The sequence below is a fragment of the Protopterus annectens genome, chromosome 10.part0 (genome assembly GCF_019279795.1).
Source record: "Protopterus annectens isolate FY-2018-M chromosome 10.part0, PAN1.0, whole genome shotgun sequence".
Classification (NCBI taxonomy): Eukaryota; Metazoa; Chordata; order Ceratodontiformes; family Protopteridae; genus Protopterus; species Protopterus annectens.
Window position 1 is genome coordinate 1,334,593,017 of NC_056744.1, and position 22,216 is coordinate 1,334,615,232.

Sequence of the window (22,216 nt, forward strand, 5' to 3'; positions counted from 1 at the left end):
CTATGAAGGTGGCAAGAGCCTTAGCCAATATCCAGACACCCAGGGGTGACAGGTGCAAGCCATCCCTGGCAAAGCAGTGTGGCTTGTCAATCATGACATCCCAAGCGGACAGACATTGGATCCCCATGGAATGACACCAGTAATTGTGCCACTTGTTAGAGCTGATCATTCTGTGTTTGTACTGTGGCATCATTCTTGGTGAAGGTAGGATGCTGCCCAAGGTCAGAGTCATATCGACCTGGCCTACATAATCGGAGAGCTCATCTATGTCTCTTTTCATGTAGTCCGGGGAGGTACGTCTCAGGTCATTCACACCAGCATGGACAATGACTGCATCATATTTGTACTTGCTTTGGGGTGACCTGCATGCTTGTGTTATGTGGCGTATTGTAGCAGCCTACAGGCAGCTTACTGTACCCTTTCCCTTGTTCAGTCTGGTGAGCGGGTCAGCAGTGTGTCTGACTATGGAGTCACCTATTACAACTGTATCAGGCATGTTGTTTCTCCTTCTGGCCTGTGACTGTTTGGCACACCACCTTTGTGTACTATGCGTTGCATGTGCTATGTTTGGAGGTAGTGGTTGCTTGGGTGTCTGCTTTGGAGACCTCTGTTGATGTGGTGTGTTTGTAATTAGAGCCTCTGGGAATGTTTTTCTGTGTTTATGTATTTGGTTTGCAGTTGTGATAGGTCTATGTGAGACTGGGTTTGTGGTGTGTGTGGTTACCTTCTCCTCCTGACTAGTTTTGACAGTACTGAGTTGAGAGAGCTCAGCCTCCGGTTTGGATAAATGGTTGCATCTCTCACATATATTTGTATTTCTTGGGGGGAGGAGAGGGTTGTCTGTGTACATGGGGCAGGTGTAACATTGCCTCAAGATTCACACATTCAACTTGTTGTAGCTGGCCTTAGTGGATTGTATGAGTGGACATATTTTATTGCCTTAATACTGATCAGAGATTACTTCCCTTTTTAGGTTTGCTCTATCATGTAGTAGCTTCCTCATTCTCTTGCATGGTTTGGTAATGGCTGGGGTCCACCATGCCAGATGCCTGCGTGTATGGCATTGTGTCTTGGTTTTATTTGGGATTGCATAATCCATGCATACCTGGCAGTGTTCATGGAATGCATGTATAACGGGATCTGAGGTGTGGCCCATATTTTGCACAGGCACAGGGCCTTTACTGGATTCCACATCAGTTTGGAGGAGTGCAACATTTGCTTTACACATGTTTTTCACTGTGGTTTTCTGGCCAGGGACTGTGGTCAGGATGTGTATATCCAGTGTGATTACTCTATGGTCTGATCTTACCAGTGAGGGATACACTTCTCATCTGGCCATACAGTACCCATGTTGCTGATTATCACATCCAGTATGCTTACCCCCCTTGTGGGAGTGGTACGTTGCTCCTGAGCATTTTGGTTTATGGATTCTAGGAACCTTTGTCCTAGGGTGTTGGAGCTAGAATAATGCTCCCAGTCTATGTTTGGGTATTTTCAGTCACCCAATATAATGTGGTTTGAAGTACTTGATATATTCATGTATTCCAACATAGGCCAAGTGCAGTTCCTGGTGTTAGGACGGTAGTCTGTAGCAGGCTATAAACTGGGAGGCAGTTTTAGCCACTGTTACTTGACCATGGCTAGTCCATGCTGCTTCCTATTGTGGTACCAACATGGGGGTGTGGTTATCCTTGACAATTATTGCTCGTCACCCTCCTTTTGTAGCTTGTTCCATGTTTTGGGGCTGTAAAGCACAGTATGAGGTGTAACCTGGTAGTGTTAGGGTGCTGTTGTGAGCCTTGACCCAGTTTTCTGTTACAGAACAGATATCAACATTCTCCATTCTGAGGGGAGTTTAGACTGCATGCGTCTTACTGTTTAGACTTCTGGCATTGGGTAGCATTACATCTAGGTTCTTATCCCTTGTGATTCCTATGGAGGTGGGTTTGTGTTTTGAGCCTTACCTAGTCAAGGCACACTGGGAGTAACAATAGCCTTTGCCAGTATCCATAAGGCCAGGACTGATAGGTGCACATCACCGCTAGCAGGTGGAGCATCATGTAGTGCTCAGCATGTCATCCCAGGCTGGCACACATTGGATCCCCTTTGACTAACAGCAATACTTCAGCCAATTATTGCAATTGATCATCTCATCTTCATATTGTGGCATCATGCTTGGTGAGGGTAGGATGTTAGTCAGGGTCATCAAGTTTACATATACTGCATGATGTTACATTGCTTAACACATGGCGATCATGCCTCAGGTGGTGCTGCAGGGCTGCCTCTGTCGGATGCACATACTACACTCCCTGTACATGTTTGAAAGCAGGTTTTGTCAACTTAGGCATCCCTCTTACTATATGTGTGAGTCGGAGAGAGGTATCATTTCCAGGGTCCCTACTGAGCCAGTGTATGTGTTGCCGCTTTGCCAAGGCATACTAGGCACTCCTCCTTCTGCCTACTGGGGCAGACTCAGGTTGTTCCTCCTCTGAGTCACGCTCTGCCTGTGATTGACTTGGCAATGGTGGGGGGCTGTTTGGCCCAGCCCTATGCTGATCCTGCTGCAGCTGTTTTCGCAGAATCATATTATGTAGCATAGCACATACCATGACAATTTGGGTACATGTAGTTGGTGAGTACTGCAAGGCTCCACCAGATGTGTCCAGGCACCGGAACCATGACTTGAGCAGCCCAAACACATGCTCGATTAAATTTTGTGTTTGTGCGTGTGCCTCATTATGGCATTCCTGTTCAGGTGTGTGTGCATTTCTGATGGGTGTCATCAGCCACGGCTCCAGTGCATATCCAGCATCCCCTACTAAGTGACCATGTGGGATGTCCCCACTGGGAAATGTCTGGTACAGCTGCATCAGATGCCAGATATGTGAATCATGGTAGCTTCCAGGGCAGCCAGCACACACATTCATTATTATGCCCTGGGCATCACACATGACCTGGCAGTTGATGGAGGGGAAGCCCTTGCGGTTAATGTATGCCCTACCTCGCTCACCAGCTGGTGCTTTGATGCGTATATGCGTGCAGTCTATTGCACCCACTACCTCAGGGTATTCTGCTATTTGCTGGAAGAGACGCATATTGCTGGCCAATGCCTCATGTGAATTGGGGAAATATACATGATCTTCGACATGTGCTGACATGACATCCAAGAACTGGTGCAGTACTCTGGATGCTGATGCCTGTGAGATCCCCATCATATCACCAGTTGGTCTCTGGAAGGTTCCTGTTGCTAGTATTCTTAAGCCAACACATACCTTGGTTTCCACTGGGATGGGTTCCCCTCTGTTGGTTCTGTGTGTGAGGTGTGGCCTGCACAGCTCAACAATTTGCTGCAGGAGGTCTCTGTCCACTCTATAGCGCTCCACTATCTCCAGCTCATGTAACCCCTGGTAGGTGACCCTGGGCCTGTACACTCTTCTCCATCTCCTCACTGTGGGTTGTCTGGCAGCATTTGCATTGTCACCACCTTCAGCAAGTCGCCTATGTCTCCTTATGACAGCTATGGCAGCCCCTAGCATTTTTGGTCTGAGTAAAGCTTTTTCAGTATTCACTTCTAATAGCTTACTTCTGTCTTGCAGTGTCTCTTGAGAGAATCATACTGCACTGCTGTTTGCAGACTTTTAAGTGCTGGGCTGGACTTGTGTTCTGCCTGTGTAATTGCCTGCTTCTAATTGTTTTCACCTGCTAGCTCCAGCAGTATTCCCTGCTAGCTTCCTACTATTTCTGTTGCTTCCTTTTTCCTTTCTGTTTCCTCAGGGGGGAGCAATGCGCATACCAGCGGAAACACGCTCACAGTGGCTTACATGCATGCACACATGCTTACACAGTTTAGAATCTACTTATTCAGGTTAAAACGCACGCACACCAGCGCAAACAGTCTTACAAGTCTGCCTACAGGCTCCCACATGCTCAGTCTACCTTACACGCACGCACACTGCCCTACTCACGCCTCCTGGTGCGCACACGTGCGCATGCATGCCCAGCAAGAAACTTTGGTGTTGGCAACAGTGTACACCTTCCATTTCTTGACTTTCCCATGCTTATCTTGTGGCACTCCGCTTTCCATGATATGTGTCTGACATCTGTCACGTAACACTGACCTCCAATGAACTGTATTTCTTTCTGCCATTCCCCCCTGTGATGTCACCTATCTCCTACTCTGTTCCTCCCCCTTATGTAACTATTACACTACTCGGAATGTGCTCATTTGCTATGTGACAGTGGGATTCAGTATTCTAACACTCATTTACATCAGATTGCCTACTAATGCTTAGTTACATGTCTTAGACTCAGCTTCCCCCCTTAGCTAAACGGTGGCCATGTTGTTTTTGGTCTGCTGGTCCCTGCATTGTGTATCCATGCATTGCATAAAACCCACATTTGTGGGTTTATAACCTTACTTTTTATGTTTTATGTAGCGCAGCCCGTTTGCGCGGGGCTGCACTACGTTTAAACATCTCATATTTGCATCGGGGTACTTTGCCAATGGCCACATATTTGGCCATTGGCATGCTGCCTGTCACATATGCACCCTTTATTTGGAGCTGACATGGCTCCATTGTGTTTTTTTCAGAAACGTACTCAGTTGTCAACTGAGTACATTTCTGCAGCGAACACGACTCTTACACGGGCTGGTTTGAGCTTCGTGGATCGTTAATCTACCTCATTTGCATGCCTTTCATCTGCAAGTGGGGTGATTAGCATATCCACGCCCTGCCTGTGTAAGCGTCATTTTAGCTTTCTCTTACATGAGATTTCGAGCTGTTCCTGGATCACGGTGGCTGCATGGAGTCTTACATGGCTCTTAGACTCTGTGCAAGCCATCGTGAATCCTGCCCATTGTCATTTACACTTCTTTAGTGACATTTACGACTCCAGAGATATGAACATTTGTTTGAGATGTGAAACCATAACTTGACTTTGTCAAGTCATTGGGAATTAAGTGTACAAACCTGCAGACCTCCAGTTTTGTGAATTAAGTGTCAGGATGCATTTACTTTCATTAGTGTGTGTAGCACAGTATTGAATGTTAATATTTCTGTTTAACTGCAGTAGATTTTTGGGACAATGGGTAAAACTAGGGCCACTTTTTTGTCAGGGGATGTAAATTGAAACTTTGATGTACATAGTTAAGTGATGTCTGGTGGGTGGGGTAACAGTCTGTGGATGAAAGTGGCTGATCCCTGTTTCAGTGTGTGTGTTTCTGTTTGTGTGTGCATGTGCCAAGATTGTTATAGGGTTGCAGCAACTTTGGAGAAAGCCAAATTGCCTTGTTGCTCACTTATTTGCAGGGCTATGTACATTTATAGGAAATAAGTTGGAATATTCATTGTGTGGCTACTGTTTTATTGAAGCTGTCCCCAATTGCACAAACTGTCTGATTCTGATTTTGATTTTTGCGCTGACAAGCAGCTGAAGACTACAGTCAGTAAATATGTGGCTGGCTGAGACTGAAGACAGATCATTCTCTTGTTTGCTCATCTGCTTTTAATAGGAAATTTTGTAGAAATAAGCTGGAATATTTTTCCTCTGGCTACAGTTTTTTGTGTAGCAAAGCTGAAGTTATCCCCAATTTTGCAGGATTCCCCTGAATTTATTTCATATTTTTTTCTGGCAAAGGGCAGGATGGACTGTCTGTGGCTGATGCTACTTTTCTGTCTCATTGATTGCTCAGTTTTACAACTTGCTTTACTGGACAGTTTGAATTAGTATGAAATAAGTCAGAATAAGTATTTTGTGGCCAGTGTTTTGTTAAAACTTCCTCTGATTTAACAGAATGTCACTGACATTCCCATTAGTCAGTTGATCTGCAGATAACTGAAAACAGCAGTCAGTAAAGGTGGAATAGGTTGGTTATGATGAAGGCAACGTTCTCTAGTTTGCTCATTTTAATGCCTGGCTTTATAGGAGTAGTGCACATTTATAGGAAATAAGTCAGAATGCTTGTTTTGTTGATTTGGTCCATTATTTAAGAATCATGATCAATTGAAGAACTGCATATTGTAGTGGAAAAGAATATAAGCATGATCAGTCAAAGACATCGAGTGGCCGGATTAAATTCCCAGCATCCAGCTTACTCCAGTTTCTCTAATAATAGACCCTTTGATTCTTTATAAGTTTAGCCTGATCACAATGTGAAATAACTGAATTTACCTAGATGAAAAAATGGACATCAGAATTTTTAAACCTATCTCCATGCTATACAGATTAAGCAGATTATGGAGAGATTAATTTTGGACACATTATTGAATGCAATTTTATCAGAAAAAAATGTGTTAAAGAAACATTAATGTGCTTATACTACAACTTGTTCATTGCAAAATGTTTGCCTATCATAATGTTATGAATGCTGAATTTCAGGTAGATATTGTATTATATGGAATGTAGCAGTGATTTTCATAAAGTAAATCATAATTTAATTGCATGCAAACTTTTAAGTGCAGGTTTATCATCGTACTGCACTTTGCAAATATAACATATAAGAATGTTAAACTGGTTATACAACTTTATGAAGAATACATTGGGATACTTCTTTAGGAAGACAGTATATGGAAAATCAATCAGTGCCTCAAAAGTCAGTCCTGAATCCCTATTTATTTCATTTTACTGTATATTCACTTTGACTCATCATTTTTTATACTCTATATACAGTTGACAAAGCTTGGTAAAATAAGAAATAGCATTAATAAAATGTCATTGACAGCTGTCTCTTAGAAATTTGTCTTGCTTTATAAGAACAGTGTGCATTAGTATGAAATAAATCAGAAAATGTATTTTGTGGCTACTGTTTTGTTAAAATTTCCCCTGACTTTACAGAATGTCACTGACTTTCCCATTAGTCAGTTGATCTGCAGATAACTGAGAACTGCAGTCAGTACATGTGGAGTAAGTTGGTTATGATGAAGACACCTTTCTTGTTTACTCAATGTAATGCCTGGCTTTATAGGAGTAGTGCACATTTATAGGAAATAAGTCAGACACTTATTTTGTGGCCACTGGTTTGTTGATTTGGTCCCGGATTTCACAAAATGTAAATGACTCTGTTTCATATTTTTGGGTTGGCAAAGTAATTGAGGATTGCACTCACTAAACTGGAGGATAGCTGTGGCTGAGGACAACTTATTCTCTTGCAGTTTGCTCATCTCATTTTAGTATGACCAGACTGCATTTGTGAAAATTAATGCTTGTTTTTTTTTTGTGTTTACTAAAATATACTGCGGTGGTGGTGCTGCGGTAGCGTTGTCGCCTCATAGCAAGATGTTGTCCCCTTCAATTTTCAGCTAGAGCGTCTTCTGTGTGGAGGCATACGTGAATGGGGCGTGCCTTTGTTGAAGGTTGTGCATCAGGGCTGATAACCCAGTACATAAAAATCCACTACCAATCATTAGCGGACCGGAGTTCCACTGTGGCGAGCCCTAACTGGGAAAAGCCGAAAAACACAAACAAAGTTAAAAGTATATCATGAGTGCACAGAATATTCCTAAGATTGGTTTACTCTTCAGGGTTAGGAAGTCTTTGAGGAGTGCAGATACTAAATGTGAGTTGATTATGACTGAATGCAACTTATTCTCCTATTATTTGTTCAGTTATCGCTTGCTTTAAAGGACCAGACTGCACTTATATAAGATGAGTTGGAACATTTAATCTCTTGCACCAAAGCTGAAACTGTCTCCCACTGTACAGAATGTTCCTGAATCTGCTTCACAGTTTTGGGCTAACAAGCAGATCAGGACTGCAGTCACTAAATGGGAAGAGATGTACTTGTATGAAATAAGTTGGAATAGTCACACTGGCTACTGTTTTATGTGTATCAAAGTTGAAACCATCCCAGATTGCACAGAATGTCCCTGACTTTGCTTTACACTTTTACTGTATATTCACTTTGAATCATCAATTTTCTATATTCTATATGCAGTTGACAAAGCAGGGTAAAATAAGAACTGGTCTTAATGAAATGTCTTATTTACAGCTGTCTCTCAGTAATTTGCCTCTCTGGGTCCAAGCCAATAATATGAATAACAGTTTTGGGAACAATTACACGTTAGTTTTTGGTCCAGTTAGAATCACTCTATTTGCAAAATCAGTAATTCACAGAGACAGTGGGGCTTCTTTAAAGCTAGGTATTCCAACGGATGACAATTAAACAATTTCTGACACATTAATGACATTTATACCTCGGCCCCAAAAACTGTGGGATGCATTTGCAGGTTGATATGATTAAGTAAGGTCTTATCTGAATGGTTTTCAAGTCTGATAAGATCCGAGATAGAATATGGTGGCCCTAGTTGGGACCTGCGGCTTCACAGGATGCACATTAAAGGAATAAAATATTTCAGTTGTTTATATTACTACTAGTATAGTCCACAAAAATCTGCCCCCAGATACAGCAAGCTCTGCACAGAGTGCAGGAATAGTGCAAGAGCTGCTGCATGCAATATGGCAGATGAGTGATCCAGGATTGAGTCCCCCAGACGTGAACGAGCACCCCTACACTATTCCCACATGGACACCACTGCCATATGCTAATTAGCTCATTTGCTGGTGAAAACCATGCAAATGAGGTGAATTAGTGATCCAGGAAGCTGGCAGGTGTCTGTGCAGGAATAGTGTTCCCTGCAGAAATGTATTCGGTTACTAACCAAATACATTTCTGAAAATTACAAAAACGGAGGCATGACAGCTCAAAATAAAGCATGTGTTCTATGTAGTAGGCATGCCAATGGCCAAATATATGGCCATTGGCATGAAAAGTAGCTGATATTTTATAAAAAGTAAGTTTTATTTTTTTATTGGCCGATCTCGGCCATTTAAGCATAGGGCAGCGGTGCGCAAACGGGATCGTAACAAAATTAAAAAAAAAAGGGGGAAATAAGCTTTTATACCCAAAACTGCATTTTGCCATAATAGTCAATGGCATGCATAAGACAACAATACCAGGGAATAGTGGTTGCTAAGGGGAAGGCTCAGTGTGAGTGTGGTAACTATGAATTAGCAGTCTGGTTTATGCAAATGAGGGGAATGATACTGAATCACAGATTTCCTCTCAGTGTTAGCTTGCACCCAGCCATGTAGGTGCAGCAATACCACTGTATAAGTAGAAGAGGTGGATGACCTCATAAGGGGTCCATGCATACTGTAAGTTTCTTGGAGCTCTGTGTCCTGTGTTTGCCCTTAACTAAGCACAGCTAAGGAAGGGGGTGTGTATTACATTGTTAAGGACTGTTTCCTTGGTTAAATGGGTGTGCGCTCCATGCACCAGGTTTTAAACATAAAATAAAAAAAAGAAAATAAAAAAAGAAAAAACAGGAAATAGTAGAACTGTTCACATCTGAGAACTGGGTATGTGGGGTGCACCTTGGGGCTTAAACAGGGAGGTAATGGGAAGGGAAAACAACATTAGGAAGGCAATCAAGAAGAACTAGCAGAGCTGGCAGGTGAAATGTATCAGAATCAGCCAATTACACAGGCAGCAGCCCAGCCCAGCACACTACTATAAACTATACAAACACCTTTAAGTCTGTTTTTTCTCACAAACTCTACACCACCGGTGTACACAGATGGAGAAATTCTACCTGACAAAACTAACAAAATGTTAGGGGCTGCTGTTGCTCTCATACATCAATATGTGCAAGAGGCTGAGGGTAGTGAGGATGTGAATCCTGATGACCATCCCACAGTGAGGAGGAGGAGAAGAGTGTACAGACCTAGGGTAACCTAGCAGGGGTTACATGAGCTGGAGATAGTGGAGCACTATAGGGTGGACAGGGAAATTCTACAGTAAATTGTTGAGCTGTGCTGGCTCTGTCTCACACACAGAACCAACAGAGGGGAACCTATCCTAGTGGATAACAAGGTATATGTAGGCTTAAGAATACTAGCTACAGGTACCTTCCAAAGGCCAACTGGGGATATCATGGGGATTTCACAGGCATCAGCATAAAGGGTACTCCACCAGTCCCTGGATGCCATGTCAGCACATGCCAGTGAGTACATATATTTCCTCAACACCCATGAGGCATTGACCAGCAATATGCATCTCTTCCACCACAGAGCAGAATACCCTGAGGTAGTGGGAGCTATATGCTGCACACACATACACATCAAAGCACGACCCACCAGGTGGGGTAGGATCTACATAAACTGCAAGGGCTTCCCCTCCATCAACTGCCAGGTCATGTGCGATGTCCAGGGCAATATCAACAATGTGTGTGCTGGCAGACCTGAAAGCTATCATGACTCCCACATCTGGCATATGACACAGCTATACCAGTCATTTGCCAGTGGGGACATCCCATATGGCTACCTAGTGGGGGATGCTGGCTACAAACTAGAGCCATGGGTGATGACACCCCTCAGAAATGCTCACACACCTGAACAAGAACTCCATAATGAGGCATATGCACAAACCAGAATCATTACAGAGTGTGTGTTTGGGATGCTCAAGTCATGGTTTTACTGCATTGACAGTAGAGCCTTGCAGTACTCTCCAGCTACATGTACACAAATGTTCATAGTATGTGCCATGTTACACAATATGATCCTGTGGAAACAGCTGTAACAGGAACAGTGCGGGGCAGGGCCACACAGCCCCCACTATTGCCAAAGCCATCACAGGCACAGAGTGACTTGATGGAGGAACTACCTGAGCCTGCGCTTGTAGGCAGGAGGCGTGCCCAGTATGCCCAGGCCTTGGCAAAGAGGCAACGCATAGCATATACACTGACACAATAGTAACCCAGGGAATGACACTTCTCTCTGACTCGCACATACAGTAAAAGGGATGCCAAACATGACACTACCTCTGCCTTCCCATGTATAGGTAGTGTACTGTGTGCATCTGACATAGTCAGCCCTCCAGAACCATCTGCAGTACTGGCCCAGGCACAAGGTAAGTCACTCCTCCTATCAATTAGTGAATGTAGTAGTATGCTCTGATACTGAGATCTATGGTATGGATCCAAGCATGCAAGGGAATTGTGTAGCTGAATGGGATAGCATCAGACAGCTGACAGCTATATGCAACAACAGGAAATCCATAATAAATACTAGTGTCAATATACTAGGCAGTAGTACACAAGATGACAACTCCCACCAAAGCACATGTGGTGGCCCATATAACTGTGTGTCCATAGGCCACACACATGGCTGGCACTGTGGGTTCATATACCCACCCGCAGCCTCACCCTGCAGGACAGGTGTAGATGACCATAGAGAAAGGTCGGGCTAACACCCTCAAATGCTGGCAATGGTGAACAGCCCCCTTACAGACCTACACAGACATAGTACAACAGGTCTGGCAGTTGCATCATAGTTCTGAAGGGCAAGAAGTCTGAAACTGAAATGTATGCAAATACAGTCTAATGTGTATTCTACTAAGATGCCTCATTTGTGCACAATAGGTCATAATACAATACTAAATGGAAGTAAACAGAGTAAGTGAAATACCCCTGCAGTCATTGCAAATGTGTAAAGTTGTCAGGTGTGCCCCCCCACAACCCCATATAGAAATGCAGTAATATGCAAGTTTGTGGAGTAATAACAGTGGAGCACAGAGTGCCAGAGATGTCCCAATCAACATGATAAATTGGTGCATGTCTACAATATGCAGGGATCAGTGTGCTAGGTTTCTGTGTGTTTATTGTAATGTGGAAGTGGTCAGCATGTAGGTCTGCATGTTGTGTCTCAGTTGCCTAGGTACAGTACTGTGCTTGACAGGGCTATGTCCCAATAACTGCAGTGCCAGCCAATGTGCTTCTCAGTGACACCCATGTTAATGGTTGTACACTTTCCAGATGTCAATAGCAGTCAATCGTGGAAAGCTGGACAGGCTATGAACAGAGGGCCCTACATTGAAACACTACACAGGTGGAAGTACCCTATGCAGTGTCTACAATAACTCTCAGCTGCATGTAGCTGTGGAATTATATATCTAGAAGTTAGCATAACATTGGTTGTCCCTCCATTATGGAATACTGGTTGTCTGCCCAATCACTGCCACACCATCAAAGCACTGTTACACATTAATGCCAGACTGCCAATGGCCATACACAAGGTTGGATATGGATAAGGTCCCACTTATACCTGTGAGGCAGGTGCCCTAAGCTGACATATCACACATGCACTCAGGTCACCCCCAAACACCCACAGGTATCTCACAGTTGAGATCCTTGCTATTGGAATGATTACAGAATGACCCCACTGACTATGGCAAAAGGTACATGACTCAGTGTGTTGAATAGGTGTCCCATGCAGGTGTGTATCTAGCCCTAAGCAACACCCTGCCCAAATCCAGATTGATGGATCAGTATGAACAGGAAGGATTGCCAGGAACACCTCACCCAATTACCACTGTCACCCCGGGGGAATCCACCGGCTTGCAGCCTGGAGTGAATGAGTGACAGAATGCCCTGGTCTGATTCAGATGGCCTGCATTACTCTCACATGGCTTACAGGCCTCAGGCAAACCCCAATGCCTCACTCATACTGCCATCATAGGGGATGTCATAGGGTCCTAACTAATAACGTAATACAGTAAACAGAAAATGAATGCATCTCCATGCTGCCAAATGCCAGTAGCATGCCACTCCATGTTGTAGTGCAAGAACTGTGAACCAAGACATAAATACTGCAGTGATAAAGGTCCAACTATAGAGATACTCCTGAAATATCACTCCCATAATGTTGAGAAGAGGATAGAATAACAGAGGGGTGCCTAGAAGTATGGATGTCATGGAGTGTGTGAAGTCTGAAACTCTAATGTCTGCTCATACTTACCCCTGACTGCCAACCCATGAATGAATAACCACAAACCTGCTTTTAAGCACAATGTGAATGGAAACTGACCAGCTATATGATTTCTGGCTTTGTATAACCTGAGGAATCTGTACAGCTGAGAGGTATGCCCACAGCAGGATTTGGCCATTCAGTTAAGTTGAGAAATGCACAAGAAGGGGATACCCAGCCAGCATACCACCAAGGTGCTGTACCATTTACACAGACCCATCACTCAGTTGTCTGTAGTCACTCCTCTACAATGGCAGGAGTCTGCCAGAATGTCTAGCCTTTGCCTCACAATATTGGTCTCTGCTGCATTCATCTTATATTTCCATGAGTAGCATCCTGCAATCACCCAAAATTATACCACAATACAAGGACAAAATGATTGACCAACAATTGGCTAAGCTTCTGGTGTCATTGTAAAGGGAGGCACTTGAAACAGCGAATTTACGAACATATTTACAACATTGGGAAACCCAATCTTACCAATGCACTAGCCAGGCATATCTCTGACAATATTCACCACAGCTTTTCTTTCACAGTTTTAAAAACAATTCCCCCCTGACCCCCGGGAGGTCCATGGTCTTAATACTTGAAGAAAAGGAACTCATTTGGCAATTACAGCTGAATGCCTTTTGTCATCCAGGTCTCAATGAGAACTGCAACCTGAAATGTTTGCTAAATTTAAAGGCTTTAGAAAGATGACACATTTTTAAAAACAATGTCCTTTAACAGGCTGGACAAGCAAAGTGACACTTTCATAATTAGTTATATGTATATTTATATATATTTTTTTTTTATTTGAAATTTTAAAGCAAAGATTTGAACTATTACTTTAAACACTTTGAAGTATTTTTTTAAAGGAATCAGGAAGTGATGTCATATGACTTTTCCTATTTAATGGATGAAACATCCTCTTAAACTTTTATCTGAAGAAGTTTGTTTAATTTGGACAGACGAAAGGGCTAATAAAATAATCGAGTTGATCTGCCAACTCCTGCCTTCCATTCTTCATTTTTTGAATCTAGTTTGTGTTTTTTCCAGTTCTAAACAGTTTGGGATCCAGTATCTGTCTGCCTGGGATGACATGATCGACAGACCACGATGCTTTGCCAGAGATGGCCCGCACCTGTTGCCCTTGGGAGTTCGGATACTGCTCTTGCCACCCCTATAGTGCCTTTTTTAGACAAGGTTCAAATGACAAATTCACCACCTTAACAGGTACAAGCAAGCAAAATCTGAGGGTAATGCTACTCAGTGCTAGAAGTCTAAACCTCAAAATGCATTCACTCAAGGCACTCCTTAAAATGGAGAACATCAACATCTGTGCAGTGACAGAGACCTAGTTCAAGGCTCCAGAGAGCAGCACTGCATTACCAGGCTATAATTCATACCACACCTTCTGGCCACATAACCTGGACTGAAATACTAAAGCCGGAGGCATGTCCATATTCATTAAGGATATCCACACCTCCAGGCTAGTTGCTCAGCATAATGCATCCGAGATTATCCAAGTGCAACTAACTCTGGGGAAGACCGCAATCCAAATTGTAACTTTCAACAGATCCCCCACCATGCCCCAGGATTCCCACTCCTCATTTCTTGATACACTGGAAAATATTAGGGTACAACCCAACACCCTAATAATGGACGATTTCAACTACCCCACCATTAACTGTGAAAACTACTCGTACCAACTCTTTTGCTCAATTTTTTCTGGAATTCTTAAATTCCAATGCGTTGGATCAAATAATCCACACCCCCACAGGGGCAGCAATATCCTAGACCTGGTCATTACCAACATGAGTGACTGGTGTTCCACACCAGAGGTCAATTCCTCGTTGGTCAGATCCGACCACAAGCTAATCACCCTAGACATTCACATCCCGCCCCCACCCCCCATTAGGGAAACCACCATAAAAAAATTTCTCCAAAGCCAACTTCACACTTCTTAAGACAGAAGTGGCAAACTTCATGACACCCATGCAGACAGGCAATAGAGGTATGACTGCTGAATCCTACACAGATGTACTTTATAAGCACTTACACAAGTGCATGGATCATGCTATCCCTAACAGAACCAAGATGCTATCCTCCAAAAAAAGGAAGCCAAGCTGGTGGTCCCCTGCCATAACCAAACTCTACAACAGAAGAAAGAAACTATTGCAAAATAGAGTAAAATCCCATGACTGGAGGAACTCCCTGCTCAGCCTTAGTAAGAAGCTGAGATCCCTCATAAAATCCTCCAAAGCTAGTTATGAAAACAAAATCACCACTGATTCTAAAGACAACCACAAAGCATTGTATAACTATGTCAAGTATCTCAATGGCAACACTCAGATCTGTTCTGAGTTACAGCACAGTGGCACTAAATATACAGAACCAACTGATATTGCCAACATCTTGGCAGATAGGTTCAGTGCTAATTTTAGCCCCCTCTCACCCCCTAAAGGGCCCATATCTGTAAGGGAAGAATGCAAAGTTTCTGTAATCATGGCTGCACAGGTACAAACTACACTCTCCAAAGCCAAGAACACAGCATCTATGGGATCTGACAACATCCCAGGCTGCTTTCTACATGAACTGCAGAATGAATTGGCACACCACCTAAGCATCATGTTCAATCATAGCCTCACCTCAGGCTTAGTGCCCACTGAATGGTGCACAGTAACAGTTATCCCACTCCACAAAGGGGGAGCCACCATGGACCCTGGGAACTTCCACCCCATTAGACTAATGAGCCTGTTCTCCAAGGCCATGGAACGTATCATCATGGAACTTATAAAAAATACATTGGTAATCTCCAAACTCTGGACCTCACCCAGTTCGGGTTTGTAAAAGGCAGATCATGTCTCCTAAATCTAATAGACTTATTTGAAGCAGTCACAAAGCTGTAGACGAGGGTAAGGCAGTTCACACAGCCTATCTAGATCTTTCCAAGGCTTTTGACACCATCCCCCAATTATAGATAAATTCACTAAACTAGGTATAAATCCCTATGTCACAAGATGGGTTGATAACTGGCTCACTGACAGAACCCACACTGTGAAAGTAGCAGACTCCAAATCTGACTTCAGACCAGTGACAAGTGGAGTACCACAGGATTCAGTCCTGGGTCCTCTCCTGTTTAATATCTACTTTTATGAAGTACAGCTAACACAGAGGGTCTTTGGCTAATGAAGTCCACAGGTGACTGCAAACTAGGAGCCATAATCATAACTCCTAATGATGTGGACATCCTACAAATGGGCCTCACGGAGACAGATGCCTGGTGTCAAAGCCATGTCCTCAAGCTCAGTGCCAAAAAGTGCACTGTCATCCCTTTTGGTAAAAACTCTATACCCATGAGCTACCACATAGGTGGCAATCTATTTAACACTGAAAGTGTGATAAGAGACCTTGGGACACAGGTGGACAGTAGTCTCTCCTTTGATAATCACATCACCACAGTAGTCAAGAAATCCTTCTACATGGCACACCTCATCACAAAAGGTTTCTCATCCAGGAAAAAAAAGGTCATTGTTCACCTCTTCTCGTCACTCATTAGACCCATTATAGAGTACAATGCCCCTTTTGGTATGTACTTCACAAGACATCTACAGCAACTGGAAAGGCTGCAGAAATACCTCACAAAGAGGATTACTGACCTCAAACAGATGCCCTACGCAGACCATCTAAAAAAAACTTCAGCTTTTACTCCATCGCATATCGCCTACTCAGAGGTGATCTCTGCCTAACATATAAAGCTATGTCAGACCCAGAGCTGTTGGACATGCTCCACTTAAAAAATCCCAATCCCTCTGAGCTACATGCTCTAGGGACCTAAACCTTGTCACCACAATAAACAGAACATGCTGGAGGGATAGATTCCTGTCCCAGAGACTTCACATACTCTGGAACAAACTACCTACCTATATCAAACAAAGCTCCTCATTAGCACTCTTCAAGAAAAATCTTGATTGGAAGGGAAACAGGAAATTCATCGCAGGGATCACCTATTTGGCTCTGCTCAACAGGGGCACAGGAAAATAATTTTCTTGGGTGGCAAAAGCCAGGGTACCTTTTTGGCTAGGCTTATATAGGTCCTAGGACCGATAGCCTATTACCTACCTATGAACCTATGAACCTATGGTAAACAACTATGAGCAACCAATGAGATATCTGTCAGCAGTCGATGACACAATACATTACAGTGTAAAACAGTACATATGTCCAAGCATCTATGCTAAAACAGAACATGTGACACACACAACACAGACAGTAATAGCAAACATAGTTACATGCAGTATCCCCTATGTTTGGGTCATTGTGTGTCCATATTTGCAACCTACCTACAGATATCCTGCAAAAACAGGTTGCTAGGTGTAGCTGTAGCACACAAAACCCTGGACTGGATTACAACTCTCCCAGGAATGGAGTCCCACAATCAGTATAGAAGGTTATATTGGGCATGCTCCTACACTTAGAGATTGGATCCACACACTCAGTATAGAAGGTCATACTGGGCATGCTCCCACACTTAGAGAATGGATCCCCACACTCAGTATAGAAGGACATACTGGGCATGCTCCTAAACTTAGAGAAATAAAGCCCATGTCTGACAATGCAGTGGACAATGGATATCTGTTATCTGCAGATGTCTGTGCACACACACCAAAATGTAAACTGTTTAGTCTTCACACACACACGCACACTCAGTATAGAAGGACATACTGGGCATGCTCCTAAACTTAGAGAAATAAATCCCATGTCTGACAATGCAGTGGACAATGGATATCTGTTATCTGCAGATGTCTGTGCACACACACCAAAATGTAAACTGTTTAGTCTTCACACACACACACACACACACACACACACACACACACACACACACGCACACACTGGGCAGGCAAACCCACAGCCAGCTGTAGGTGGCAGATATGTGGTAAATATTCATCTGGTTTGTATGATACGCACAAATATCTAAGCCCACCATACTACAATTATTCAAACATACACACACATAGACATGGGGAAGAGAGAGACTGACAGTGAGAGAGACAGTCCCATTATGAAGCCTTTCTCACTCAGTGCATATCCCATAGTTCCACTCCACAGTATCTGCTAATGTATGTCTCCTAAGATGTACCTTTGGATGAGCCTCAGATCTGTAAGCTCAATAGCGCATGTGATAAATGCATAGCTTATTAGAACAAGTAAGTAGATAGGTAGGGGATTGAATCTCAGTCCAGGCAAGTGTGTGTGTGTGTGTGTGTGTGTGTGTGTGTGTGTGTGTGTGTGTGTGTGTGTGTGTGTGTGTGTGTGCGTGTGTGTGCAGATAGAAATCACTGTTTTCTTCCATCCCCACCCAGTGCAAATCCCATTGTCAATATCACAACATGTGCCGCATTCAGTCACTGTTCAGATTCCTATTGTTAGCCCTCAGCCCTATATGCTGTGTGGTGCTTGTGATAATTGTGTAACACTAGAGTACCAGTAGCTATTTATGTAGCAGTTCTAATGTCAGTCCAGACAAATGTAAAGGTGTGTCTGTTTGTATGAGAGTGTCTGTGTTTGTAGAGACTTGATTTTGAGGCCATTACCATTTACTACATTTCCTTTTCCCCTACTTTAGCACTGCTGCTGATGTTACCCACCTATAACATAACCTTTGGAGAGCTTTCAAATATGTACATTCCGTGGCATGTCTGATAACTGTGTAATACTGTAGTGCGGTATACTAGTAAGGTAAGACTTCTAATCTCAGTCCAGGAAAATGTAAAAGTGTGTCTGTTTGTATGGGAGTGTCTGTAGCGATAAGATTTTGAGGCATTCCCACTTACTACATTTCCCTTTCCCCTCCTTTAGCACTGCTGCTGATGTCACTCACCTTTAACAATATCTTTGGAGAGCTCTCAAAGATGTAAGTTCCATGGTGCATCTGATAACTGCATAATACTTTAGTGCAGTATACTAGTTAGGTAGGAGTTCTAATCTCACGCCAGGCAAATGTAAAAGTGTGTCTGTTTGCATGAGAGTGCCTGTGTTTGCAGAGACATGATTTTGAGGCCATTCCCACTTACCTCATTTTCCTTTCCCCTCCTTTAGCCCTGCTGCTGATGTCACTCACCTTTAAAGATACCTTTGGAGAGCTCTCAAACATGTAAATTCTGTGGCACATCTGATAACTTTGTAATACTGTAGCACAATATCCTAGCTAGGTAGGAGCTCTAATCTCAGTCGAGGCAAATGTAAAAGTGTGTCTGTTTGTATGAGAGTGTCTGTGTTTGTAAAGACATGACGTTGAGACCATTATGACTTACTACATTTCCCATTCTCCTCCTTTAGCACTGCTGCTGATGTCACTCACCTTTAAAGATACCTTTGGAGAGCTGTTAAACATGTAAGTTCTGTGGCGCGTTTGATAAATGCATCATATTATAGTAGCAATAACTAGATAGGCAGGGGTTTGAATCTCATTCCTGACAGGTCTGTGTCTTGGTCTGTGGTTGTGTCATTAACATCAGGGAGGTGTTTTGCTACACTTTTTCATGGTCCACACAGCACACTACCAAATGTCCACTGTGCAGGGCCCACTTTTGTGGTAGCTGTGGACACTCTGCAGTCCTGCAATCCATTTGTCATATGAAATAACTATAGAACAGTATGGAGTGCAAAACACCATATGTGGCCCTTGTAATCCTGGGATACAATTCCACAATCAGGAATCATAGGCAAACATACTCATCTATTCATTAATTCCTATGTCACTAAATGGTCCACAACCCAGCTCAGGGATGGTACCCACAGTGTGAAAGCAGCAGACCCCATGTCAGACTGCCAAACAGTCATGAGCGGTGACAGCCTGCCAGTCATGAGAGGAGTACCACAGGTTCGTGTCCTGGGTCAACACTTGTTTGTTATGTGTGGCTGTGACATCCAGCCAAACATGAATAAACTGTGATTATCAATGTTTGGAGACATTGCTAATTGAGGGCTAGGGTCACATCCCCAGAATATGTACACATCCTGTATAAGGTTTCCACCGATAACTCTAACTGTTGTCAGAACACTGGCCTTAGTTCCATTGTCAAGAACTGTGTCCCAACCCCCTGTTGAATCAATGTGCTGTCCACAAATGACCACATTGGTGGTAGTCCAATGGGCACAGATCTCCTTATAGGAGGTCTGTGAACACAGCTTGACAGCAACTTCGCTTCTGACCACCAAATTGCCACTGTGGACAGAAAGTCCTTCCATGTGGCACATTGCATAAGTAAGGGTGTGTCATCGAGGAATGGAGAGGTCAATGTCCCTCTCTACACCCTGCTTAGTAAGCCAGTTAGTAGGTAGAATGGTCCATTTGCCATGTAACTCACTGGACACCTACAACAACTGTGTAGGCTGCAAGTGTACCACACGTGTAGGACCCTAGCCATCACACAACTGTCCTATATTGACAGAGACCTGAACCTCCAAGTGTTCCTGGTCACATCTTGGCTGCTTACAGGCAATCTCTGATTGACTGACAATGACATGTCTGCCTAGCTGTGTTATGAATGCCACAGCTAGGAAACCTCACTCTGTATGCACCACATGCCATGGATACCTCAACCAGACTACCACAGTCAACAGAACATGTTTGGGGACATGTCCCTAACCCAGACACTGGCCATGTTCTGCAATACATGTTGCATACATTTCACTTGGAGCACCTCACTCGCCCTCTTCAAGAGAAAACCAGATGAGTAGATGTTGAATTTAACTGTCACCTTGGGGATCACTCAAGTGGCAGTAGTTGACAGATGGCCTGGTGGCAAATGTCAGGTGGCATGATACAAGTGTACTCACATGTCGTACTCTTCCCATCTCTCCATGGACATTAACCTGGTACACACATAGGAACAGCTGCAGCTATGGACCTCAGTACTGAAAAATGTGTCTGTGCACATTACTGCGTATAACAGTGTTTGTGTGTTTGTAAACTCGCAGTTGAAAATACTCTGAGGGCCTTCTCACCCACTACATCCCCCATTGTTATACTTAGAAAGGGCTACTGCTGTAATTCACATTAAATTTATCTTGTCACACTCTTCACACTATGGGCTACCTGGAGCTTGCAGTACCAGTATAACACTGTTCTACAAATGGGTAAATAGACATGGGTTTCCATCTGAGTCCTGGCAAATGTGAGTATGTGTGTGTGTGTATGTGTGTGCAAGTGTGTGTGATTGTGCATATTTGCAGGAGACAGCATTCTAAGGCCTCATTCTCCAAATACACTAAATATTGCCATACATTATAAGGGAGGGTGATGTTGCTCACATTCGGAAAGCCATGACAAAATCCTCACCCTACTATCCCTGTGGCATGTGCAATAAATGCATATCCCTGTAGTAGCAATAATTAGATAGACAAGTGTTTGTATTGCAGTCCTGGTAAATGTGTGATCGTGGGTATGTCAGATCATTAACATGGGTTTCAGTGAGTACTATATCCAATGTGGGGTGGGGGCACTGGGTACACTGTCTTTACACCATGGTACACCCAGTACATGGCCCAAGGTCCACTGTATGCGGACTGCTGTCATCATCAACCATACAGATAACTGATGACCCTCTTCAGCCCAATAATGTAGGTGCTTTGTGTAAAAACTCTGTAACAGTATGGACTCACTGACAAGGTAGTCAGCACTGTTAAACCCAGGTCTGTCAAATGTGTCTATGACTGTATGTGTTTGCCAATGTGTATATGTTAGTATGCTATACTATGTAGTGTCCATTAACACCCAGTTCATCCCCTATTACCATACTGTATAAGGCCTGGTGATGTTGTTCACTTTACAGGAAGCTTGGGACACACCTCACCCTGCAAGTTCTGTGGTGTGTGCAATTAAGGCCAAACACATTAGTAGCAATAAGTACCTAGGTAGAGGTTCTAATCTCAGTGTTGCCAAGTAAGTGTGTGTGTATGTGTAGGGATCTACTTCAGTTTGCAGAAAAAAAAAAATTCCCAGGAGATCATTTCTCCAAGAACTAACTGGCAAAAGGTAACATTGCAAAGCAATCATCTTGTGGAAATTCATTCCATCAAAACTAGTAGTGGATGGGTAAATGCCCTTTTCCCCACTTTACAGTTGTACAGCGATACTATTGTTAGTATATATATATATATATATATATATATATATATATATATATATATATATATATATATAGTTGGGGTGGTTGTTGTGGGTACAGCCACCAACATTGGGGGTATTGTTGTGCGTATCCCTATGCTTAGTATGCTGTTATACTGTCTAGTTTATGTTAAGAGATTAAGTAGTTGTTAATCACACTATGTGTGGTTCTATGCCATCCTACACCCTCCAAAGTGGGGGCTGTGCCCCCTACACCAGCACAACTATTTATACCAACTCCAGTATTGCACTACATTG